The 27811-nt window shown below is 37.0% G+C and overlaps 1 protein-coding gene across 1 annotated transcript in view; it reads left to right on the top strand.

The window, feature by feature from the left end:
- The window catches only part of DMD (dystrophin), a 1998908-nt gene that overhangs the window by 143975 nt on the left and 1827122 nt on the right, over window positions 1-27811 (top strand). The window lies entirely within an intron of this gene.

Genomic DNA, 27811 nt, shown 5'->3' with positions numbered 1-27811 from the left:
AGACTTCCACAGATCTTGAGTGGTACAGAATAGTTTTCTCAGATCATGTGCAGAAGAGAGCAAATTATATATTGTGAAAATAATAAACAGTCTAGAAATCCCTATTGAAAGCCAATCCCCATATTGCTTCATAAAAATATCCAAAATTCTTTTTGTAATGGAGCCCATGGAGAATTGTAGGTTTTATTTCCTTTACACTTTTATTTACTGCCAGTAACTTGAGGTGGCTAGGAATGCAGGAGAAGCAGGTAATTCTGAGATCATTGTGAAGGAAAGCAGTTTTGCCCTAGCTTTTTGTTTTGTTTTGTTTTGTTTTTATTTATATATTTGAGTACCTTGTTTCAAAGATTTGAATCATAATTATTCCAAGTGATTGATTTTTAAAAGCATAATGGTCTAATAATAAAAAAAATGCATTCATTTCCTTTTCAGAAAACAGTTTTTTAAAAGACAAAGACCTATACTAATAAAATGCGGGGATTGCCTCACATATAATGTACTGTCAAACCTAAAAATATAAAAGTATGTGTGGGTAAACTTTTTCAAAAATCACCAGTAGTACAAACACATTTCACAGCCCAATTTTTACAGCAAGGCTGGAGGGGTTGCCATATTTAACCGTGTGACCTGTTTTAAGTATTTGGGTCAAAGAGAAGCAAGGCACCAATGTGTAAAGTGGCACAAACAGAAGAGTTAAAGTGGAATTGAGTACAGCTGAGAATGAAGGAAAGATGAAAAGATTTAAAAAATCCCAAGTACACAGATGATATTCCACTCAAGACAGTGGATGTTATTACGTGACCACTGTTGACTCTTCCCTCATCAGATCCAGGATCAGTGACTAGTCAGCACAAGTTTTTGGTTTAATATTGGAATTACAAGAGCATGGGCTTAAATTTGTGCGCATCTATTGCCAAGTAGTTGTATAACCTTGAACAGTTACTTAAGCTTGGTTACACATCTATAAAATGGAGTCAATGGAAGTACCTATGTTTAGGGAGATTGTGGGAATGAAATGTGTTAATCTATTTAAAGTTGTCAGTAAGGGGCCCATGGTAAGCACTCAGATTGTATACACTATTAATTACCATTACCTCAACAAACTGTTCATCTTCTCTTTCCATTTCCTCATATGTAATATGGATTAACACGACGGGTGAGTGATTAAAGTACACGAAAAAATTTAGATCAGCGTCTAGCAATTTGTAGATACACACTGTAATTAAACATCCCTTCTTCTTTTTTGCTTTACACAACATAATTAAACATCCCATCCTCTTTTTCAATTTCCATGGTTGTGCTGCATGCTATGTGAGACACAAAAGGTTACCTGCTATTTGTTCAGCCATCTGCTGGTCACTGAAGAAATACATCTGTTTATTCATTATTTTATTCGGTCTAAAAGTTGTTGAGCACCAAGTAGGTGTCAGAAAGTGAAGAGACCATTAGAGGAAAGAACACAGAGATGTATAATCAGGAGAAAAATTTTGAGTCCCCGATCACTTAACATTACACTGGGTAATAAATGGGTAGGATCCAACCATTCTATGCCTTGCTTTTATTATTTCTAATTGTTGATAGGTCTAATAGTTGTTAGGAGATGCAAAACCTCAACTACCATATTTTGTGCAGACATTAGTCAAAATCATGAATTATTTTGGGAGGCACATTGGCATGCCTCACAGTAAGCTCTCAGACACATTCCTTTGTACTAAGTGTATATCCTTAGTGGGTAAAACTTTGCCATCCCACAGATTTAAGTGGGCCAAAAATGCTGCCTTATTACTTGTCCCGTAACTGAATTAAATTTTGACTTGGACTCTTTTTTTTTTTTTTTTTTTTACCTTAATTTAGCAGGTTTCTTAATATGTCATTCTCAGGACATCTTAATCACATTCAATGACTTCTTAGGTTTACCATTCGTATTCAGGATTCGTCAGGATTTGCCCTCCTCTCCAGGATGGCAATACTCTAGGGGTATTACTTAGCTTCATATCAGGACTGGTTTCTGGTCCTTGGTCAGGGACATGTAGAGATATGAAATGTGTTTAATCCTTTAGGTGAGTGGCCTTCTTGTGGGGACATCTGCTGAGGTAGACCAGCGTCTCCATCCCTCTAACCCAGTTGAAATGCTTATTCTACATTCCCAGCGTTGGGATCCCTCAGTCCTGGTTGCCACACCCTTGGAAGACTATAGTCTTACTCGTCCTAACTTCCATGACTTTCCAATGGGCCAGTATATGTTAGCTGCTCACAACATGCCCATTGAGATTTTCAGACCTCTGTGAGGCTCCCTCCGTGCCCAACCCCTTTGTTTGGGCGCTCTTTCAAAACAGCTCTCGGTGCCATTCTTTAGGCTCAGACTTTCACTCTCTAAGGGGACATTGTTATCTTCCTATTCTCTTCAAGTGAATATTTATTTATCTGCAACTCTCTGAATATCCCCCCAGCCTTCATTTCAGTAGGCAATGAGAGGTAGTAAAAACTTGTAACCAGTACTCTTCCATACCTGTTGTTTAGGCCACCGTCATGGTCTGTTTATACTCAAAGAATGTTTACCTACTGCATTGGAATCAAGAGTTAGTTTTACTGAAAAGCTCTGTATTTCTGAACAACTTTAAGGTAGTGAGAAGTACCTACCTAACCTGTCAAGGATGGAATTTAAGACCCTAGGTACAATCTCAGGAAACACTGTGTGTGTGTGTGTGTGTGTGTGTGTGTGTGTGTGTGTGTGTGTAGTTCTGATGATGGGACTGTTAGGAAGATAGGGATTGGTTGTATCACAGGCGACTAATGAAACCATTTTGCCTCAGGTTTCCCATCTGTAAAAGGGGAACAGAATATCTAAATCATAGTCTAGTTGTGAGGATTAAATGCAGAATACTGCATTGTGTGTCTAGCACATCTTCCACAAATAGGAGTTCCCTTCCTGACCCTTCCCTTCTTGACGGTCTCTCCAGTCCTCTGTGTTCTTCAACGTATCACTATTTCCTCCCTCATTTGGGCTGAACTGCCTTTATCTAGAATCCTTTAGTGTTTTGTTTTTTTTTTTTTATATTCATGCATTGTACAACTCATAAAATATCTCACCCCAAATTCTCTTGAATCTCTTTTACACATACCCAATAAGGGATATTTTTGCCCAAATTAATGTGTTTTATCTGAAGGTAAATTTCAAGTGAAAGTGAAAAATGGATTCCTTCTAGTTTTCAGGCAGAATTTTCCTTTTGAGAAGTAGGTCAAGAAACATTGAACGCAGAATAAATTTATCTCTGAAAACAGCTCTTCAGCTCTGGATTGTTTAAGGATGGCCTAGAATCCATGCTTAGTATTCTCTTGCATCTCCAGTTTCAGTACTCTTCTGAATGAGCATATTTGGGCATAAAGCATTTCCTTGGAATTGCTCTTATTTTTATCCCCATCGTCTGCCCTCCACTGTCAGATGAGGAGACAATAAGTAGCAGTCATTTCATAAATAAGCATACAAATTATTCCCCCGAACAGAGTCAGTGTGGATCTTACCTGTTCAATTCACAGTTAACTGAAGGTGCTGGGGCTTGCTTTTATACATTTTTTTTTCTGCTTTCCTATGATTTTTTTTTTAACAATTATAAAATTCATTGGAATGGCTAGAAACAGACTGGTCTCTAGGAACCTCTACAAAGAAAGGTGTTCCTTTCTTTTGTTCTCCGTCCTCTGCCACCCCCAGGATGTGCAAAAAACTCTTCTCCTGTAGTGGAGCCTGAGTATCTCCATGAGGGTGTGGGGGGGTGGGGGGCGCGGGGATCATGGAGCCTGCTTGAGATTGTCTCTTTCCCTCTCCCTCTGCCCTTCCCTGCTTGTGTGTTCACACGTGCTCTCTCTCTCTCTCAAAAACAAAACAAAAACAAAAAGCAACCAAACAAACCAGAAGACCTCTTCTGTAGAAGAATTCGATGTGCTGAAAGAGAGGGATGGTTACCAGTTGTGGTAGGAATATTGGCCCTAATCTATTCCTTCGGGTACTCCACCCCATGGAATTTCAAATTTCTAATCCCCCCAATCCCGTCTATACATTCTAAGAGGGGAGTGACTTGGTTTTTGGTTTCTGTGGGTTTTGGGGTTTGTCTTTCTTTCTTTCTTTCTTTCTTTCTTTCTTTCTTTCTTTCTTTTTTTTTTTTTTTTTTTTTTTGTAGTTTAAAAGTAACGACATTCTGGTGCATGTCAAAACTTCTTGACTTCTTTTTATTTTCCCCACAGCTTCTATGTTTGTTTTCTGGTAGAGTGCCCTCGTGCATGTGTGTGCGTAGGAAAGAGTAAAAAGAAAAGGCAGAAAGCAGATCATTCCCTGACAACCCTGACAAGTGCCTGTTACTTCTTTCTCCAAGGTAACTAGAATATTGGACATACTGAGCCCTTCAGCAGCCATTCTAAAAGGATTGGTCATAGTTCATGTCTGATTTGCTGGATTGTCCATACCTACAGTGATTCGGTGGAGCTTTCTTGAGGATTTTAAGAAATAGATCAGATGGTGCTTACAGTTGAAGCTGCATAAGGCGTTTTGTTTATCTGATTTTATTGAAGTGGGAATTTGGGAATTCTGAAATGGTCCTATATTTGTCACCCCTGTTATTCTGGCAGCCGTTTGTCATGATCACATTTTCCCTGTCCATTTGTAATTACCTCTGCAAATGTTTTAATGATTCTAATGGGATCTGTGGGTTGTGCTCATGAATAACAAGCTTCAAATTAAAGAAGAATCCGTAGACATGTTTGTGGTTCCTAATTATTAATACATTTGGGCAATTTTTGTTAACCACTGTATACTGACTTTCGAGGTTCTTGTGCATAGTAAATTCATAGATATTTAACAAAACAACTATAGAGTCATGTATGTACATGTGCCGTATAGTGGTTCTGGGTACTAAGGATGTTTGCCTGAGTCCCGAGTGGGTCCTGAGCTCCACCCAGATTGTGTGATTCAGAGTTGGGGCAATGTAAGAAATTTGGTCATTAGATGACTCTCAGTCTGAATAATTACCTGTACACTAGGAGAATGGAGAAAGAACCAAAAGCACAAACAGGAGCAGAAATACCAACATGTCACAAACTTACAGAAGAACAAGTTTAATCCAGTTAGTGCAAACATGGAACCAGTGTTTACTTGAAAAGTCCGGTTACTTTCTTCTCTGAGTCTCTTAAAAGATAAATCAGTGATATTTACAGGCATGATCATTAACTTTGTTTACTTCTTTAGCTTTGGATGAGTTGCATTTTTGGATGAGGTTCAGTTTTCCCTTACTGAGGATTCTCACCCGTCCACCGATCCAGAAAAGTTAAAAAGAGAAAAGAACAAGTGGGGCTTTGTACATTATAGCGAAATCTATTCATGCCACTTTACAAAAGGTTCCAAATTGGAATGGCTTGAAATTATCTACTTCTCTTTTGTTGCATTGTAGGAATATCAATGAAATTTGAAATGATTTAGAAGAATGAAAGGCAAGTTTGAACAAGAATTATATATTGAAAATGTGACAAAAGAGGTCGCCCCAATCATCTTAGGCTGCTGAGCAGGGATTATGCCTCATAATTTTGCATTTTTTTATACAGAGTCTTTCAATTTACATGGAGGTCCACCTCATCTTTGATTTACTAGTCATATAGCACAGACTGCTACAACTGGGATGGTTCTCTTTCTTCATGAAAATGGATCATTTAGAGCAGTGTATGAATTTATTTTAGTTTTATAGTATGAGAGGCATAGAGGTATGAAAAGAACAAAGACTTTGTCATCAAAGAAATGCACATTTATTGTCACTTATACCTATTTTAAGGTACAGTTGTGTAACCTTAAAATAACTGGTGCTTTTTAGTCCCAATTTCCTGTCCGTATGTCAGGAGGGGGGGGGAGGTGATAATAAATATCCTGCATATATCGTATTTTAAATTATGTGTCATTCTTAAGGTACCGCTGTTAGCTTTGTGATTTAATGTTGTTTTAATTTATAATAGTAATAATGTTGCAAGTGCCACATTGACAGTTTTAATTGATTATAACTTATTTCCAGTGTTTCTAACTGATTCTTTTATAGTTTTTCTCACTGTGTGGAAGTTTCCCATCTGTTCATGCGAGTCGTCTACCTTTTTATTGAAAATCTAGATTAATATAACAATCCATATTTTTTAGTTTTATCACTCAGAGTTATTATAAAGTCCTTGTCTAATAGTTACAATGTCTAGGTTACCTCTGGGTCTAGTGTATTTTAATGGCTTTATCTCTTGACAGTGGGTGTATTTTGCTTGCTTTTTTGCATGTCTTTTTCTTTAAAGATTGTTTTTAAAGTTTATTCTGAAAGACAGCATGAGCAGGGGAGAGACAGAGAGAGAGGAAAAGAGAATCCCATGCAGGCGTTGCACTGACAGTGCGTATCCCGATTCGGGGCTCTATGTGGGGCTGGAACTCACCAACCCATGAAATCATGACCTGAGCCGAGATCAAGAGTTGGACACTCAACCAACTGAGGCACGCTGGCGCCCCTGCATGTCTTTCTTTTGTGTGTGTATGTGTGTTAATGTTAGACTTTGTGTGTGGAATAGCAGTAGAGGATAAAGTAAATATATTTATTCCTAAAAATGGGCGCAGGTCTTTTTGTGCCACACTGGTAATATGAGGTTTGAGTCAGTGGAATTAACATTCAGCTGGTTTTAGGTTTGATTGTTACAATTGCAGCCTCTGGAGTACCATAGACTTGAGATTTCTCCAACGACGGGCTGCTGGTATCCTGTGCTTAGTGTGGTACATGGAGTACTAACGGGGTTTCTCAGTGTTCCTGTTCTTTCCTCACCTTTCAGCAGACCTTGTATACCTGTAAACTACCTCCCCCAGTGGTATCAGACCATTACTTAGTTTCAGTGCAGGATCCTAGGCCCAGGAGGATATTTTCTCCTTTTCCCAGGGGTGATTTTTTTTTTTTTTTTTACCTCCATCTGCTTTGCCTAGATCTTTGCCTAGAGCCAAGGAGAGGAGAGTTTCCTATATCAACGAAAATATCTCTAGTAACATAGAAGAAAGAATATGAATCCCCACGGCTGGGGATATGGCTCACAATAGACTTAGGAAGGCTGCAGTGTTTTCATAGTTTAGTAATTCACCAGAAAATTGGGAGGAAACATTCCTTTTTCATTTAAAAAAATATTTTTCAAATTCACATATCCACAGTCACCTAATTCATATTCCATCATATTCTTTTAGGGATGCTCACACCAAAGTCTGAATCCCTCAAGGCAGGTGGTTGGAAACATTCATCCCAAATCTGAGTAGGGAGCCAAGGTAACAACAATGCCCCATGGGCAGTGAAGTGTCTACCCATAACAAGGTCTGGACTTAACAAAGCACAGAGGGCCAAAAATGTTAAATGGGAGAAAATGAAAGTAGGCATCCATTTGTTTTCTTTCTTGTTGAGCTAATAATAAAGGTAATTATTTCCATTCATATTTGTGGTGGGGGAATTTTTGACATTGTGTGCACTGACACAAACTTATTTTTAATCCTTTTCATCTCCTCATAGCAATGCATATGAGGTTGTTGGACGTTTGCACTAATGCAGAGTGTTGAGCTGTAACCTAAAGTTAACAAAGAAAATAAAGTTAAAATGTCCTGCACACATTTATATTTGTCTTCTGGGGGAACTGTTAGACTGCACAAAGGGGACATTTCAAATACCTTCCTTACTGTGTTAAAAAATAAAATCAAATGGAGATTCGTAGTTTCTTAACAATAAAGATGCTAAACAAAATAGTATATTCATATTTTGAAATTTAACTGTCCGTGGCATTTTGCACTTTAAATTTTGTTGTCTAGCAAAGTTAATATGTCTTGATTAGTGCCATTTCGTCAGGCATGTCATTTTGCAAATTTGGTGACATTATTAGGGTGTTTATTTTATTGATGATACTAAGTCACAATGGTTCTTGCAATTAGTGGCTTCTATAAAACAAGCACATTAAAAGGAAATCCTGTTTCTGGTTGTGGTACACCAACTTCCTTTTCTCCTTTGGACTCTGTATGCTCCCTCTCATGTTTTATTTTCATATGTAGCTTACCAAATTGAGTATGCATTTTATTCTCTGCCACAGTTCCCATTGCTGACACAACCGGTATTATTTAAATTTAAGCAAGAAACTCAACAAGGCTTACAAGTTTTTCTTTGCTAATGATTTTTTTTTTCTCATTAAGTCTGGGTCTAATGAAACTAAACAGAAAGTTCTGGTTGGCTTCCTTGGTCACCCCTATCTGTGTTTGTGAATTCTTATAATTGGCATGAATTGAAAGTTCTTATTAGCACTGAGAGTAACCTGGAGACAATTCCAATTTGGGTTTAAATGGCCCTGTGCAGACAAGGATATCTGAGCAAACCAAAACAGCCTCATGTGTTTATAGCAGATAAATACCAATTAAGTGCTAGAAAGAAATGACATCAGTTTTTTCCTGTGTAGTTTCAGGTTGAGATTTTTTCTTTGAATTTGCAGATAGAGCCTCATATCCTTATAAGAGGAAGGAGAGCATCTTCCCATCTGCACATGAGATGAAAAAATTATATGAAATAAAACTTTGCTTTGCTGTATGGTAGCAAACTCTCTTTGTTAGTTGAGTGTTCTATTCACTAGGACACTTGTTTACAAGTAACATATATCAAATGTGAACTGGTTTTAACAAGTGTGGAATAGATTCTAAAGGACAAATTTATTCTAAGAATTAAAAGGTTTCTTGAGGAAGGTGAGGAGAGAGTGCATTTGTGCCTCAAGAAGATGCTGGAAGCAGGCAATCAAAAGCTTTCAGGATTCTCTGTAATATCTCCTTTTCTCTGCACCATCTCTTTTATGGAGCCTGGCTTCCCCTATTCCTCACATGGCAGAACACGGTCGTCAACCTTCACTTACATTTATATCTTACAAAGCTTTCAGGGAGAGCCTGACTCACCTCTAAGCCCCAAGTCTAAATTATGTATGTATACATACACACACATATTCATGTATACATAGGTAGATAGAGACATACATGCGTCTATGAGTTACATTCATATTCAAAATACTCACTATAGGCTACATTATGGATCTTCTCCTCCAGTACTGGAAGGAAGATGATTTTACACAGTATTTTTGAGAAGAAATTGGAAAATAGGTACCAAGAAATACATACATGATTATTCACCTAGATCTATTCATCTCATTTTTGAGAATGTTTGCTAAGGTAACAACCTCCAACTTGGGTTGAGAATTTGTCTGTGTAGACATTAATTACAACATTATTTTAATACCAAGATTTGTGAAACCGTTTTTCACAGTTTCCAAAAAAGGCAGAATGCCAATTTTCTTGGGTCCATATAATACATTTAGCAATTTAAATTCTGTTTTAACAATAATGGAAAGCCCCCATTGTAATTTTAAATGACGAAAGCAGGATAGCCTGTTGAGGGTATAGATTGTGGTGATGTTTTCACAGGTAGATAAGTATCTACCTCCAAACTCATAAAGTTGTATACATTAAATAGGTACGGCAATTTTTATGTCACTCATACCTTCGTACCACAATAAAGTGGCTTAAAAAATACAACACATGAAAAAGAAAGAAAGGGAAAAGAATGTTTTGATCAACATTGAATTAGTAGAGTGCCTCAGTTCTGTATTTAACCACATGTCTTCAATTAAGTTAGAACTTATTATTTCTAAGTGCAATACGCTGCTTAATGAATGTTGAATGATATTTCGTTTTAATGTTCTCTAATCTGAAACTTTCTTCAAATGGCATAATAATTGTGAACGTAAAGTGAAACTAAATGTTTCTAATGAATATGGAGACAAAAAAAAGCAGGTTATACAATTACTTGTGCATTGCAATTACAATCACTCAAAGAAAAAAATGGAAAGAGAATATATCAAACCTTCAATCATACAGCTTTTACTACTCTTTTTTTGTCTAGTTTCTAAAATATGGGTAATGAACATAAATGTAGTTCGTAAATTAATTGGACTTGATGTTGTATTAAGCATTAGGGCCAATAATGTCTGGCCTGCCCTTCCTCTGTCTCCCTCTCTCTCTTTCTCTCTCTCTTCAACTTTATCCTAAAAATATCATACTCTTTTTTTTTTTTTTTTACTTTCACTCCTCACTTAAGTTACTCAGTGAAAGCATTTCGGTCAGACCCCTTTTCATCTGTGAAGATGTTTCTTGATCTTGAAATTTCATTTCCTAATCTATGAATGTTTGTCCAAATCTAGTGTTTCCATTAACGTACACCTTTTCTCTTTTCATATTACTTTACTAATCAATACTGTTCTTCTCTTAGCCATTATGAGTTCTTTCTATTGATCTTTTCTGAGACTTTATTTTCACTTTCATACTGTACTTTGAAAGTACTGGTTTTCATGCTGTGAATTCACTGTATCTCTGCAGCAAGGAGTGATTTGTTTCTTGTATGTCATGGTGCCTTTTTAAGTGTTGTGAAAATGATCATTTAAATGATTCTTTCATTGACATGGACTGCTTTCACTGAAGAAAAGCGTGCATTGAAGATACATGGCAAATTAAGGCATAAATGTCTGAAACCGATAGCAGACAAATCTTGCTGAGGCTCAATTACTGTACTGCATTATGTCAATACTTAGCATCACAAAAGATCGCAAAAGAAGCTGTGCTCTGCTCAGAAAGCAAAATGGGTTGTAAGAACACTGCATCTAGGTATACTTAGGCATAAGGAACTAAATAATAATAATAATAGTAGTCGTAGTAATAGTAATAATAATACTAAGTGCCTAAACCTAGACGATTGAAGAATAATATCTAAGGGAATATGAAGAAAGCCCACTATTACTTAGCCGGTTAAGGAGTCGAGCAAAACCCTGCATAACTACATTCTTTTCAACCTAGTTAATAGGTGTACATCTACAAAATGGACAGAGAAGAAGAGCAAGACATTTCTTTTTTTTTTTTTTTTAATTTTTTTTTTTTGACATTTATTTGTTTTTGAGACAGAGAGAGACAGAGCATGAACGGGGGAGGGTCAGAGAGAGGGAGACACAGAATCTGAAACAGGCTCCAGGCTCTGAGCTGTCAGCACAGAGCCCGACGCGGGGCTCGAAGTCACGGACCGTGAGATCATGACCTGAGCCGAAGTCGGCCGCTTAACCGACTGAGCCACCCAGGCGCCCCGCAAGACATTTCTTAAATAAGCTTTGAAAAAAGCATAGTCGAGGAAAAATAATACAAGTTGACTAATTGCTGTTGATGCCTGTGTTGTAAAAAAAAAAAAAAAAAAAAAAAGTTAAACATGGGTTGTTAATAGGCATAAGAGCCAGAAGACTGTCTTTATGTTTCATCCAACATTTTTCAAACCATGGATCCCTTCGGGAATCTCTTGAAGACTGAAGCCTCTCATTTGTATACACTCATAAAATTTGGTCACAATTTTAAGAATTCATCCCATAGTTGTATTCAAAAGCCCTTGGATTTCAAAGTAAGAATAGCAGTGTTGATTATTTATTTGGAGCCTTTTTATGTTCGTTAAAGTAATGGCTCATTTAATCCTCACAACAACACTGTGAGAGGGCTGTTGTTTTTCTAGCTCTTTTACAGATGAGGAAACCAAAGAGAGAAATTATGTACATAACTCAAGGAAACCCAGCTAGAAAGTCCTGCAAGCAACACTAGCTTAAAGAGTCAGATGATAAAAAATTAGATCTGGGGAAGCATGTAGTGGTTGTCTTTGCCAAGCTCCTTTTTTTTTTTTTAACTTGAGGAAGTGCTGTTCCAGATAGTTAACCGAAATCCACAGAGCTAGTTAGTGTTAGAGCCAAAGTTCCAGCAGAAATCTTTACCCAAGACTCACAACAATGCCACATTAAGATTATCTTTATTGTTATTTACCGTCAGGGAAACTGAAGCACACTCTTCATACGTAGCAGAGTTGCCATTCAAACTGAGATAGTCTAGTTCACAACTAAAATCCCCGTATTACTGTAACTCAGGAAAGCTATTCCTTTGTATACTGTTTAGTAGAAACTCAGCATGATAAAAGTAATCTGAAAATTGGGATACTGTAATGTCTTTGGTTTACAAAGTCAGGAGATTTCGGAGGTTTGACTTTGCGATCATTTAATGTTCTCTAATCAGAAAGTAATGCTTGCAGGGTGCTGCAATTCACATGAACCTAAATCACACCCATTCATACACACGATACAGATAGTGCTCATACACTGGTCGTGGGGAAAGCCTTTTACCAATTTGACTGAAGTCTTTTGTAATCACTAAAACTTAGTATTTGTAACCATGGACAAAGAGGACTATAGTTAAGAAGACCTCTTTTTTTTGACTCAGCTAATTCCTTTAAAAACTCAAACTCTTGTACTGTTTGTTATTTTGTTAACCTTATTTATTTTTGAGAGAGAGCACAAAGAGCAGCAGCAGGGGAGGGGCAAAGACTGAGGGAGAGGGAGAATCCCAAGCAAGCTTCACACTGTCAGCACAGAGCTCCACAGGGGCCACAATCAAGAGTTGGATGCTCAACCAACTGAGCCACTCAAGCTCCCCTGTACTGTTCGTTAAATTTTTATGTTGTTAATAAGGATCCAGCTTTTCACTGTGATTTCCACATCTTTTTCAATTCTAAGTTATGTTTTCCTCTACAAGTTCAACACAACTGTACCTAAGTGCAAACAATGATGTCAGTTTGGGAACTTTTTATAATTCTGTAATTTACCTGCTAACCTAAATTCACATCAACTTACATTATTAGTCAAGACGTAGCTAGAACTTGTCCACTGTCATTGTGCACTGAGGGAAGCATTCTCAGTGGAGTCCTGTCACAGATCCTAGAAAAGACATAAATAATTTTTTTTTCCCCCAGTGGCATAATAAACTTGAAAAAAAAGGAGAAATCCTTCATTAGGAATCTCGAAAGAAGCTGTTAATAACCACTTGTCATCAGGATTAGCGACCTCAAGCTGGATAAAAATTGATGGTGGGACTCTGTACCTTCTGTGCTCTGCTGCTTGGATCATGTATTCGCATTGGCACCTGATTAACTCTCAAAACCATCTCCTCTGATTAACTCCCAAGACTTCTTTTATATTATCAGTACTGATTTCCTGAAATCTGTCCTAAAAGACTGTCCTTAATTCTCTCCCACTGCCTGCAAAATTTCCCCTGTTTATGCTGGAAAAATGTTTGGCCTTTACTCTATTTATACTTTTTTGGCTTGATCTTTCACAAACACTGGCTGGAGACTTCCATATTTGGTGAAGAGGGAATAAGTGATTACTCTGAAACTTTTTTTCTGTTTTAAGTGCTTTCTGTATTTGGAACAAGGTATGTGAGCCTTCTCGGTACTGACTCTTGCTGTTACAATAACAGAGTGAATTTCCTTAGAACTTATCTTTCCCTTAAATTACCTTCGAGGTTGTTTTCAGTCTATGCTAATACTTGGCTGTGTATTACGAAAAAATGCTTGCTTTAAAGTTTAAATTGTGAATGTTATGATAAGGGGAAATACCAATATAGAAAAGATAATATATTCTAAATGGAATTTTAGAGAGTTTTCAATAATTGATTTAAAACCCATACATCAGCTTATATTAGATTTAAACAATTGATTACAAATCCATTTTAAGTGAAAGCACTATATATGTCTATTATCGTATTTTATTCTCTAGGGTACATATACTATTTTCCTGCCATATGAATCAGCTTCATTCTAGGACAATGCTCTGTAAAAAACAAACACAAAATCTAAATTTCGATGGCTTGTAAGAAACAACATTTTTTTCTTATTCCAGACTCTCTTTCGATCTTTTGTATTGGCTTTAGCTCCACGTATGAATCTCTCTTTTTGAGAACATAGTCTATTTGAAGCATGAGTTTCTACTGTCAAAGGAAGGAAGAGCCAGAGAAGTGAAAAAACACATCATGATGCTTAAATTCCTGTCTCAGAACTGACACACTGTTATATTTGTTCTTGTTCTATTGGGCAAGGCAAGTCGTACGATGAAGTCTACATCTGTGAGGTGGAATTACACCTACGTGATCCATGGCATGCAGGGAGAGGGAAGAATGAATCTTGAGCAAATAATGCAATTTGCCAATTTGCCCACAAACTTTTAATGCAATTAAATGTATAGTTAGTAAATATAGTAATTGTCTGCATTGACTCTTGTTTTGTAATAAGTCCTTAAGACTATGCTTGATGCATTATACAATACCTCATGAACACAAAACTCAGAGTTTGTTACTATGATTATTTCCATTTTGCAGACTTAAAAGCTGAGGCCTGGTGTTGCTTACGAGATATTAAATGCTGGCTAGTACATGATCAAGTCAAGCAACTTAGGCCCAGTACCCATATGGGTTAGTTTGAATTACTCAAAAAGCTCACTCAAATTTAAGTACGAGTGCAGGTAGTTCATTTGGAAAGTGATCCCTGGTAGCATAAGGGAAGGACATGGGAAATGAGCCAAGGAAGGGAAAATAGACAATAGTGGTGTTACTCTGGGCCATTTTGAGTTCAATATTCCAGGTACTCCTTGAGGAGCCTTCACGAATGTGCCCAACACTTGTTCCACTGGGCTTTTTAATCCATCGATTTCTCTCCCTCATTTACTGAGGATTGTACCTAGGGAAATTAAATCTCTGTCACTTCTTGGCTGCCCCACAGATGGGCTTACCACATTCCCCTAGATCTGGAAAAAGCCTTCTTGCAAAGAAGTAGAAATGTGGACGCTTTAGGTGGGAAATCTTCAGCATCACAGAATCTGTGCACAGTTATGGGTACACTCAGTGTTGGGCCAGGGAAATGAAGCACGAGGCATTAACTCTATCTACCATTTTCTTAATCTTTACTTCATAGTGCAAGTTTAGCAAATATATCTTGTGATCTAAATACTTATTTATAATACACCAAAAAAAGGACTCTGTGTTTGAGCCTTTGTCTGTTTATAAAGCATCTCATTGACATAGACCTTTGGAAGTGACTGTTGTGCACTTTGGCTGATTGTTTTACTTTTTATTTGAAAAGGGCTATTTTACAATCCAATAAAGTAAGTGTGTACACACACACACAAAGCACAAAATAACGTGTTTTTAATTTTTTAGTAGAGAAAGTTAATACTTTAAAATTTTTTTAAGTTGTTATTCATTTTTGAGAGAGACAGAGCGCCAGCAGGGATGGGGCAGAGAGAGAGGGAGACACAGAATCCAAAGCAGGCTCCAGGCTCTGAGCCGTCAGCACAGAGCCTGACATGGGACTCGAACCTGCAACTGTGAGATTATGACCTGAGCCAAACTTGGATGCTTAACTGACTAAGCCACCCAGGTGCCCCAAGAAAGTTAATATTTTAAAAGTCAAATTGACTATACTGAGGTATGGAAACAGGTATCTGGTTAGTGTGTATACCAGGATCCAAGTGTTTAATTTCACCTCCAAATTATATCAGAGACATTGGGATCTTATTTTTATTGATTCTACCATAATTAATCCAGTGTTATTATTTTTTTACAAACATAAGTTACCTTTTTCCACAAAAATAAGTAGTGACACACTACTAACGTATATTTCAGGTGTGCATACTAATTAATAGTAACTTATTTTTACCGATAACAAGTTTACACCCACACAGTCATGTTCAAACAAGATGAGATATTTGAAATCACTTTATAAATTATAATGCATGTCAGAAATATTCATTGTTCACCACAACCCAGAAATTGTACTACTAGGTACTTACACAAGGGATACAGGTATGCTGTTTTGAAAGGACACTTGCACCCCAATGTTTATAGCAGCACTATCTACAATAGCCAAAGTATGGGAAGAGCCCACATGTCCATCAATGGACAAATGGATAAAAGAGATGTGTGGTATATATGCACAATAGGGTATTACTTGGCAGTCAAAAAGAATGAAATCTTGCTATTTTCAACTACGTGGATGGAACTGGAGGATGTTATGCTAAGTGCAATTAGTCAGAGAAAGACAAATATCATATGACTTCACTCATGAGGATGTGAAGACACAGAACAGATGAACACAAGGGAAGGGAAGCAAAAATAATATAAAAACAGGGAGGGGGACAAAACCTAAGAGACCCTTAAATATGGAGAACAAAGGGTTATTGGAGGGGTTTTGGGAGGGGGAATGGGCTAAATGGGTAAGGGGCATTAAGGAATCTACTCCTGAAATCATTGTTGCACTATATGCTAACTAATTTGTATGTAAATGAAAAAAATAAAACTAAAATTAAAACAGAAGAAAGAAATAAAGAAAAATTAAAATTAAAAAATCAAAAAAAGAAATATTCATTGTTCTCATTATTGCTAAACACAGATTTCATTTTTCTGGGCATGAAGAGATACAATTTGTACTAATACCATTTCATATTTTTTTTCTTGAGCTTTCAAATCAAGAGGAGTCTACTTGCTATAAATTTATAAATAATATTTAAAAAATCTTACCAATTGTTAATATGAATGCCACCTGGAAATTGTGTGTCTTGTACAAGATAATGCAATTTATACAGATGGCCCATAAGAAGTAGTGGTATATCTACAAAAATGGTTTATCGGTTTTCTTGGGGCCCCTGCATGGATCAGTTGGTTAAACATCCGACTCTTCATTTGGGCTCAGGTGACAATCCTGGGGTCTTGGGATCCAGTCCTGTGTTGGGCTTTGTGCTGGGCATGGAGCCTGCTTAAGATTCTCTCCCTCCCTCTCTCCCTCTGTCCCTGTTGGGCTTGCACTCCCTAGCTGAAAAAAATATATAGTAAAAAAAAAAAAAAAAGGTTTATAGGTTTTCTATTTTTTTTATGTTTATTTTTGAGAGTGAGAGAGAGAGACAGAGTGTGAACAGGGGAGGGACAGAGAGAGAGAGAGAGACAGAATCCGAAGCAGGATCCAGGCTCTGAGCTGTCAGCACAGAGCCCAACCAGGGCTTGAACTCACAAACCGCGAGATCATGACCTGAGCCAAAGTGAGACGCTCAACCCACTGAGCCACCCAGGCGCCCCTCCCTCTTTATTTACAATTTTCAGTTTTAATATGTGTCATAAATCTCTCACATTTAGCCTTAACAATTCTGTACCAGTATTTTTATTCCCATGATGCAGATGGACACAATGTGACACAGAGGGATTAAGTAACTTGCCTAAGGTCATAGACCTAGTGAGAAGTGGAGCTGGGGTGTGAACCCAGTCTATTTGATGCTGGAAGGGCTGTATTTAATCACTGACCAGTGCTGTATCTGATACATATTCTTAGCATGGAATTTGAAAGGAACAATAATGAACCATTCGTACCATACGCCATATGGCACTCTGTTTTCTAAGTCATGCTACCTCCTACCTTTTCATACATTCTTGGAGTTCTGATTTGTCTTCCATTTTAATGATACATCTTCCTCAGTGGTATGGTGCTCTATTTCATGATAACTTCTGTAACCATACAAAAACAATATTTCTACAATTCTTGCATTGTGTTTTTCATACATTTGGTGTTACTGATTATTTGTATGAACATACAATTGTGTGATTATATAAGGTTCTAGTCATAATGCCGATTTGTTAATATAGCATAAATTCTATGATTAAGTGGCAGGGGATGGGAGGGAACTTTTATCCAATATGAGCCGACACAGCTGTTCAAATTATTTTCTGGGTCCATCACCTCCCCACAATAAAGAGCAATTGACCTATATGAGAAAGAAGCAGCATTTGCAGGGGAGGCAAAGGGTCAGACAGGTCATCCATAGCATTTTACATTGTGGTAAGAGTCACGACAGTCATGCAAGATACAGTGAAGGGCAATTTCACCATATTCCAGAGTGTAATTTACCCAGAAAAATCAAGGGAGATTTTTTTTGCAAGAAATATTATCTATTCCTATTTTGTATTCCATACAGTGATGAAAACAAATACTTGAGACCCAAGGACAAATTTTGGGAGAAGATACTGAAAAGTGATTTTATACAGAGCGGGTGCTCAGTGCATATTTTTGGAAATGAATTGATGATTAAGACAAAGGTTTATAGTTAACAGAGCAGTTTAAGCAATATGGTGAAGTGCAGGGAAAACACGTTGGCCTGGGACTTCGTAGATTTGTGGTTTAATTATGGTATTGATCAATCATTTGATTTATTCAACCAGTTCTTATTACGTATCTGTTTCTGCCTGAATACACCGTATTGGGTGTCAGGAGTTACGAAGACATAGTAGTCCTACTGTCTAAGTGCGTTTACATACAGAAGTAATAGGTGGTATGTGGGCTCCATTATAGAAGAGAGTAAAATATTTGTATGTATATGTATGTACACACACGTGCATGATAATAATAGAGTTTAACAAATGCTGCAGTGTTTGTGTGTATCAGGAGAATTGATGAGTTCTTCCATAGACAGAAGGGTGATTGTGAAAAGTTTCACATTTGAACCTGATCTTAAGGCTGAGAGTTTTCAGGGACGCCTGGGTGGCTCAGTTGGTTAAGTATCCTACCTCAGCTCAGTTCATGATCCCACGGCCCATGAGTTCGAGCCCCACGTTGGGCTCTTGGGTTCTGTGCTGACAGCTCAGAGCCTGGAGCCTGCTTCCGATTCTGTATCTTTGTCTCTGCTTTTCTCTCTCTCCCCCCCCCGCCCCCCGCCCACCAAAAAAACCAAATAAACATTAAAAAAAGAGTTTTCAAGTCACATTCCCGGGACTCCATAAGCAAAGGACTCAAGTAAGAAAGTGTGTAGCTTGTTCATCGAGACTTTTGGTTTGTGCGACTAGCGTAGACCTGGTAGGTATGTGGGAGTATCTGTGAGTGCCGATAGGCATGATGGATATTAACTTTATAAAAGTATTTGGAGTCAAACTATAAGGGCCCTTATTTGCCCTTCTGAATAATCTGGCCTTTAACCTTAGGACAAGCATTTCTAAAACTTAAATAATGACTCAAGAGTTACTTATTTGGTTCCTAGATAGATGATGAAGCCATTCATTGACAGGAAGAGTAGGATAATGTGACTTTATTTGGGAAGATGAATGATATTGCTAAGGTACCTACAGGACATCTAAGTGGAGGTATTAACTTGAGTCGGCTCTGTCAGTGTCAAACTCAGGACATTAATCGAGATGAAAAATACAGATTTAGATATCAGTGTCATCAGTATCAATGTGGTGGTTGAGGTGAGGTAAGAAGTCACTTTGTTTAGGGAGAATAAATGTAATAGACCAAGATAAGAAGAGATGAAGAATAGATAGGACCCTGGGGGAATGCCAGCATTTCAAGGGTGAATGGCAGAGAAGTCAGTGAAATGGATTAGGGGATTGCTCTTGTGTTGGGAGGAGAACCAAAGACCGTGATATTTCAGAAGATCAGAAAGCTTGTGCACTCTTTCTAGTAACATCATTCATTCTAGGGGCTTCACTTACCACATGCCAATTGGCTTGAATCTCCCAAATCTTTACCTTCAGCTCAGATTTCTCTCTTGCATTTGAGGCTCTTAAATTCAGTGGCCTGCTGTATGTATCTTTCTTTTTGTCTCAAACATCCAAAAGGCACTATTTCCCAATTCTTCCTGGGACTTCAGAATTCCAGTTTCAGTAGTATCATTGTCTGTAACTCTCCCAAATCCCCTACCTCCACCTATAATTAATTACTAGTTCTTATCAGTAATACCTATTGAACATATTTTGCCTGCATTTACCTTTCTCCAGTCCCACTGCAATTCACCAGTACAGGGCCTGGATTATAATGATAATTGTATGGACTATAATTATATGGATTCTTACATGGATTAGAATTATAATCAGCTAGTTGGTCTTCTTGTTTCCAGTCTTAACACTCCCAATATATTTTCCATAATGTGAAATTCATTTTTAAAACACAAACCAGTGGTACCTGGCTGGCTCAGCCAGTCGAGCATGTGACTTTTGATCTTCGGGTTGTCAATTCAAACCCCATAGTGGGTGTAGAGATTACTCAAAATCTTTAAAATACATATATATATATATATATATATATAATATTGTCATTTCCATACTTGAATTTCCTTTGGTTTCTGTCTTCTGGCTAAAATTTAAGTCTCTTCCTAATTTGGCTAATTATTAGTTTTCTTTTTTCTAAAGTCATCTTGGCCACGTTTGTCCTTCTCCTCATCCTTCTCTTGTTCCATGAACAGACCATACTCCTCTCACATCCTGATAGCTGTGCCTGATCTTTTTATTATCTGGGGTTCTTTTTACCTTTTATACTTGTATATTCTTAATTAACTTTCAGAACGCAGCTCACACTTCATTAAGGAAGCATTGGATTTGTCAAGTTAGGTTGCTTTCTGTATACTTTTTTTCTTTCTTGAGAGAAAGAGACATAGGCAGTATGAGCAGGGGAGGGGCAGAGAGAGAGGGAGACAGAGAATCCCAAGCAGACTCCGCACTACCAGTGTGGAGCCCGACCTGGGTCTCAAACTCCAGAAACCATGAGATTGTGACCTGAGCCAAAACCAACAGTTGGACGCTTAACAGACTGAGCCACCCAGGCACCTCTCTATATACTTTTGACGAAACCCTGTATTTTCTTTATCAGAGAACTTACCCATGTATCTGCAATCTATTTGTTTTGTGTGTGTCTGTTTCTCTCACTGTGCTGTAAAGGCAAAAGGGTCGGAACCTTATCTTTTATACACTTGTATTTATGTCACCTTGTAGGTATCAGTATATGTCACTTGTCCTACTACCCTTCAAGAGGAAATGTTATGCAATAGTTTGCTATTGGTGCTCTCAAAATTACCATGCATTTAGCAATTTAAAATCATACCTGTTTATTATCTGAAAGTTCTTCAGATCTGAAGTCTGAAATTGACCTCACTGCACTAAACTTAAGGGCCATCAGTGTTCTGTGCCTTCTGGAGACTTCAGGGAAGAATCCATTTCCTATCTTTTCCTTTTGCAGAGGCTGCCCGCAGTCTTGGGCTCATGGCCTTCTTCAGTCCTCAAAACCAACAACTTTGGCCCAAGTTCTTCTCATACTTCCTTCTCTCTCTGGTCCTCCCTCATAGGCTGCCCTTGATTACCCAATATAGGCACCCTATCCAAAATTACCTGATTGCCAAATCTAATTCCATCTGCAACCTTAATTCTCCTTGCTGTAACGAAGAGTTTTAAAATACTTCAGCTCATTTTATTTATTTATTTTTTTAATATATGAAATTTATTGTCAAATTGGTTTCCATACAACACCCAGTGCTCATCCCAAAAGGTGCCCTCCTCAATACCCATCACCCACCCTCCCTCACTCCCACCCCCCATCAACCCTCAGTTTGTTCTCAGTTTTTAACAGTCTCTTATGCTTTGGCTCTCTCCCACTCTAACCTCTTTTTTTTTTTTTTTTTTCCTTCCCCTCCCCATGGGTTTCTTCAGCTCATTTTAAAAACAAATGAGTTTTAACAAAACTTCTTCAGAGATTTTGGGGAGTGGGACATGAACCTCTTAAGGGAGGACCATTTTTTCTGTATACCACAGGTTAATAGAATTAATATCTGCAAAGAACAAAAGAAGAGGTCTGAAAAGTAAATTTGGTCGTCATTAACTTAAAACACCTTTATTGAGCACTGACTGTGTAACACATTCTGTGCTAAGTGCTGGGAATACAGTTACATTGTATATAGTCGCTGTCTTGGAAATCAGAAAGGATATAGGTGATATTATTAACAACTCGTGTAGGGTGATGAGCAGTGAAAACTGCATTACATTGACTGTAGTGTGAGTGGGAAATATGGAAACCTTTTTGACACTTACTGGTTTTCTCTTCTTTGTGTAGTAATTTAATTATTTTAGAACTCCTCATTATAAAATGACCACAAATGTCACCTTTGGCCCTAGCATTCTGTAATCCTATGATCAAAAGCTATTACTCAGATTTAATGGAAAGCATTTTTCATGCCATTCTCCATTCTACTGTCTTCCACTTTGCATTGCCATTTTGTGGTATTAATAACGTGGTAAATCCATTTTCTAAATATGTCCTGAGTTTTGGGCCTTCCTTCATAATGTTCCACAGTATCATGTAACCTTATCTAATGTTTACCATTAATCTTCCACATTTCTCATTTCCCTGTTTCTCATTTTTCGTGGAAGCAGAGAATAGAGACCATAATACCTCTTCCATGTAACTTAATTGTCCTCTATTTAAAGTGAAATAAACTCATATCCCTTTGTATTTCTTCACCATATGCATTTCTAAACTGTTAACAACTCCAATATGCCCTTCTAGTTCTAAACTTGTATTTTCTGGGTCATGTAAGTGATGAGGCTTTTCAGTTAACATACTAATACCCCAAAGAAATATTATTTTAAAAAATGTATTTCTGGCACAGGTTATGATTAACTTCCCTGTGTAATGAGGATAATTTGTGGTATGTATGTAACTGAGTTGTTTGCCTGTTTTGGTTTTTAAGTGCTTCTGCTCACATTGTCTTATCTGATCCCATGATCTCCCTCCCACCTTCCTTTATAATTTCATCCCATGCTCTTCCCTTCTTCAGAGTTCACAGTGCGACAAAATGGAGTTAAATATAATGAAGAGCATGCCTTTTTTTATTTGAGTATAGTTGACACGCGTTATTCCATTAGTTTCAGGTGTACATTGTAGTAATTTGACAAGTTTATACATTATGCTATGTTGACCACAAGTGTAGCTACCGTCTGTCCAGTTACATGACTAGTATGATATCATTGACTCTATTCCTCAAGCTCTGTTTTTTATTCCTGTGGCTTACTTATTCTATAACTGTAGGCTTGTATCCCCTGCTCCCCTCCACCCATTTTGCCCAGCCTCCTCCCCTCTGGCAGCCATCAGTTTGTTTTCTGTATTTACAGTTTTCATTCTGCTTTTTGTTTGTTCATTTTTTTAGGTAACATTTATGAGTAGAATCATAGGGTATTTGTCTTTCTTAGTCTGACTGACTTCACTAGGTATAATATCATCCAGGTCCATGCATGTTGTTTCAGATGGCACTATTTCATCCTTCTTATGGGTATGTAATATTCCACTGCATATATATACCACATTTCCAGCATCCGTTTGTCTTTTGATGGACATTGATGCTGCTTCCATGTCTTAGCTATCGTAAATGATGCTACAATAAACATAGAGGTGCATATATCTTTTCAAGTTAGTATTTGTTTTCCCTGGGTACATGCCCAGTAATGGAATTGTTGGATTGTATGGTATTTCTTTTTTTTAATTTTTGAGGAACGTACATAGTGTTTTTCCACAGTAGCTGTACGAATTTATGTTCCTACCAACAGTGCACAAGGGTTCCTTTTCTCCACATCCTCGCCAATACTTGTTTCTTGTCATCTTGATTTTAGCCATTCTAATAGTCATGAGGTGATAGCTCATTGTGGTTGTTGTTTTTAAGTTTATTTATTTATTTTGAGAGAGCATAAGCAGGTGAGGGGCAGAGAAAAGGGGGGACAGAATCCCAAGCAGGCTCTGCACCCTAAGTGCAGAGCCTGACGTGGGGCTTAAACCCATGAACCATGAGGTAGTGACCTGGGCTGAGTTTCAACCAACTGAGCCACCCAGATGCCCCTCTCATTGTGGTTTTGGTTTGCATTTCTCTGATGATGAGTGAAACCACCAGCAAAATAAAATGACAACCTACTGAATGGGAAAAGGTACTTGCAAATGACATCTGTGATAAGGGGTTAATATCCAAAATATATAAAGAATTCATGCCACTCAACACCAAAAAGCCCAGATCAATCCAATTAAAAAAAGGGTAGAGGATCTGAGTAGACATTTTTTCCAAAGAAGACATGCACATAGTCAACAGACATATGAAAAGATGCTCAGCATCACTAATCAAAAGAGCATGCCCTTTTAGTGTCTTCTCTTTCTGCTTTTGCCCTTGCGTTCTCCTTCTAAAGATTCGTCTTTACCTATGAAACTTTTTTCTTTTCCTTTTATTATTATTATTTTTTTTTTTTGCTCATTCAGCTAGATTCAACCTAGCTATCAACTTCTAGAAAATGTCTTCCCTAACATTCATATGGCTGCATATCCCTTTCTCTCTGTGTTTCTTTAATATCCTTTGAATATATGTATCGTTGTTTATATAAAATGCTTAATATTTATATATCATTTGTCTGTATTCTACGAGGTTGTGGACTTTGGTAAAAACTGAGTTCTCTTTATCTTCTCAGAAACCGCTACAATGACCAACAGATGCTAAGTATTCTTTAAGTAATTAGTTTTGGTAAATATTCTATAAATTCCTACATAAATAAATGATTTCATTATATCTGAAAATCAGCTCTCTGAGTTAAAAGGCAGTTAATACCTTTATTTCACAGATAAAAGAGACTGAGGTCTGGCATCTCTAAGGCCGCCATTCTCGTAAGTCCTGCACTGGGACTAGAAGCCACTTCCCCTGATTTAATGTTCTCTCACTTTGCAAACTTTATTTTTGTGCAGTAACTCTTGTGAATCATGAATCTTGCAATTTAATTATCTCACATTTATAGGCGACTGAGGGTCTCAAGAATATAAAAGTTAATAATAGGGCAAAAGGTCATTGCAGTAATCTTAGAAAATATGAAGAACCAGATTTATTGGGTAAAAAACAACTTTATTAGAAAGGGTTAATTAATTCTGAGATGAAATACAATTTTTATGTCATGGTAGAAAGCTAATTTTATATGAGTTTCCCTATAGAGAGAAGAAAATAAAATGTTGGTCACTTTTTGCAATTTATGAAGCAGTAGTTCTTCACTCCTTGACACCTCCAGGGAACAGTTTTCAACTAAATTGTTCTGACAAAGATTTTGTTCTTTGCCTCTCACATTAATATACTCAGGCATATTTTCATTAGTAAAAGAAAACCAGTTTAAAAAAAAACCCTAGAGAAAACAAAATAGAATATGTGCTTCTTGAAATGACTAAACGGCAGTATATAATTACTTCCTAGTAAAACAAATATCATTCTTTTCTCATCCTCTTTGTTGTTGATTTCACATTCATATCTTACTCTAGACTGTGTCTATAATTACATATATGTTTTAAGTACCAAAATAATCTCTAAGATCTATAGCAATTTATCTTATGTATGTTTATGTATATCAACTTCAGATTAACTATGGACATGTAACTGTGCTTAAAATGATCAACTTCAAAATTTTTTTTAAGTTTATTTATTTTTGAGAGAGAGAGTGAGAAAGCAGAAGCAGAGGAGTCGAGAGAGACAGAGACCGAAGATTCAAAACACCCTCTGCACTGATAGCCCTAAATCGGCACTCGAACTCATGAACCATGAGATCATGACCTGAGCAGAAATCAGACACTTAAAACAATTGAGCCACCCAGGCACCCCTGAAATGATCAACTTTTAAGTTATATGAGAAATACCAATGGAAATGGATAGATTTAAATATATAAAAGTAGGGGCGCCTGGGTGGCTCATTCGGTTAAGCGTCCAACTTCAGCTCAGGTCACGATCTCTCGGTCCGCGAGTTCGAGCCCCGCGTCAGGCTCTGGGCTGATGGCTCAGAGCTTGAAGCCTGCTTCCGATTCTGTGTCTCCCTCTCTCTCTGCCCCCCCTCCCCCGTTCATGCTCTGTCTCTCTCTGTCTCAAAAATAAATAAACGTTAAAAAAAAATTAAAAAAAAATATATAAAAGTATAAATTTTTGGCGTAATAAAAATGAAATGAAAATGAAAAGAAATATGGCCACTTGGGAATATATATTCATTCACTGACTGAGAGTAAGTAGCTTAATTTATGACTGTGATTCTTAACTTGGGATTCATGATAATAGGAATCTTCTGCAGGGAGGTCAGTGGACCCTATGAAACTGTATGTAAATATGTCTGTATAGGCATTTTTTAATGTAGAGAATGAATATTATTTTTATCAGGTAGTCAAATGGACTCCACAACTTGAAATGTTTAAGAACTACTGATTTATTAGCTCATTCCAGTTCATTTTAAAATATCAAGTGCTCAATAGATTCATGAGGAGAGGATATAAACAAATATTTTGATAAATGTAGAAACATGTAGAAGAAGTTTCCAAAACATGTCCTACTAAATTAGGTTCTCATTAACGTGAGCATCAACTATCTCCTTATATCTAAAGAAGTAGCAGTTGCTTTAAAAATAAAAGTACCAAAGCGTCTATCAGCAGCAAAACCTCATTCTTTCTAGTACCACTAAAAATTGGTATGACCACTGGTAAGGTAATATGACAATATTTAGTAAAAGCCATAAAAGTTTTTTTTTAAATATTGATCCATTAATTATTCTGGGGCAATTATATACCAGAAAATGAAAGAGAAAACATGAAGATGTTCATTGTGGTGGAATCTCTAATAGCAAACAAAAGGAAATGGCAGCCCATATGATATTTATGATAAAATAAGTTTAAAAAGGCAGAATATTATTGTGACAATGTAAAATATATATTTATGGGGATTGTAATATGTAGACACATAACCTTAGGGTGATAATTTAGTATCAATTTTAATATTAATTTTAATATTGGGGCACCTCGGTAGCTCAGTCAGCTAAGCGTCCAACTCTTGATTTTGGCTCAGTTCATGATCTCATGGTTCCTGAGTTCAAGCCCCCATCGAGCTATGTGCTGGCAGCATGGAGCCTGATTGGCATTGTCTCTCTCCCTCTCTCTCTGCCCCTCCCCCACCCACGTTCTCTCTCCCTCTCTCTCTTTCAAAATAAACTTTTAAAAGATATTAATTTTAGCGTTAATTAATTTACTTATCTTCAAAATGTTTCCATAATATTAATCTATGGCAAAACTTGAGCACTAAATATCAATTAGTAAGTACAGGAGCCTTATTATTTAAAATATTAACAAACAGATCATCTAACATCTTAAGGAAGGTTCATAGTTCAAATCTGGATAAATCCATGTAGATGTGCAGGTTGTAGACTATAAAATTCCAGGATGTCATTCACATAGATTACAGCATACATGGAATTCCTTGGATTGTTTAAAATAGAGGCTCTGAAATCATGGTTATTTTGTATTTGTGTTAATACGTTCAACTTTTGTAACTTCGATTATCTTATGGCACTCCATATTATCTGTGCAAATATAATGCGGAGTTGTTGATGTGAAAAGCCATGGACTTTGATTCAAATCATCTGTATCAGGTTCATGTCTGTGATTTACTGGCTTTATTCCTTCTGAGCTTGAATTTTTTACTGTATAAAATGGCAAATTTCATATGGATTGAGATGACATATATAAAACAGCTCTATGAACAATAAGATACTAATAAATGTTATATATTTTATAATAAAATCAGTCATAATTCACTAATAGCATATTTTTCTTGTATTAAAAACGAAGTAAACAAGACCTGGTGAAGATGTTTATATGACGAAGTTCGCCTTTAGTGCTGTTTACACAGGAGATGCATACTCTTTTGCACATAATATCAAGGTTTCCCTCCTGCCTTCAAGGCCTATCTACAAATCACTCTTTGTACATATAATTGAAATCAATAAAAATATTGCTTTACTACCTACTTTTCAGTGAAAAGTACATGGAATAGATCTCTTCAAATGTCTTCCTATTCAGCTTCTGATGAAGGTGGTTGGGCTTGTTTTAAAACCTTAAAACGTGTGCCTTCAAATGACTCCTTTACTCTCCTGTGTCTGACAGGATTTACACGCACATAGAAGAAAAAATAGGTAGCATTGCAAGTGAAGCCATTAACTTTTAGGAAAATGGGTATATGCCGTTGAGACATAGATGTACTCACAAGTCTTCCTGCAGCAAGTCCA

Source organism: Panthera uncia, chromosome X (assembly GCF_023721935.1).
Source record: "Panthera uncia isolate 11264 chromosome X, Puncia_PCG_1.0, whole genome shotgun sequence".
Taxonomy (NCBI): Eukaryota; Metazoa; Chordata; class Mammalia; order Carnivora; family Felidae; genus Panthera; species Panthera uncia.
Note: the sequence above shows the minus strand (reverse complement) of the source record. Positions and strands in the feature narration are given on the sequence as shown.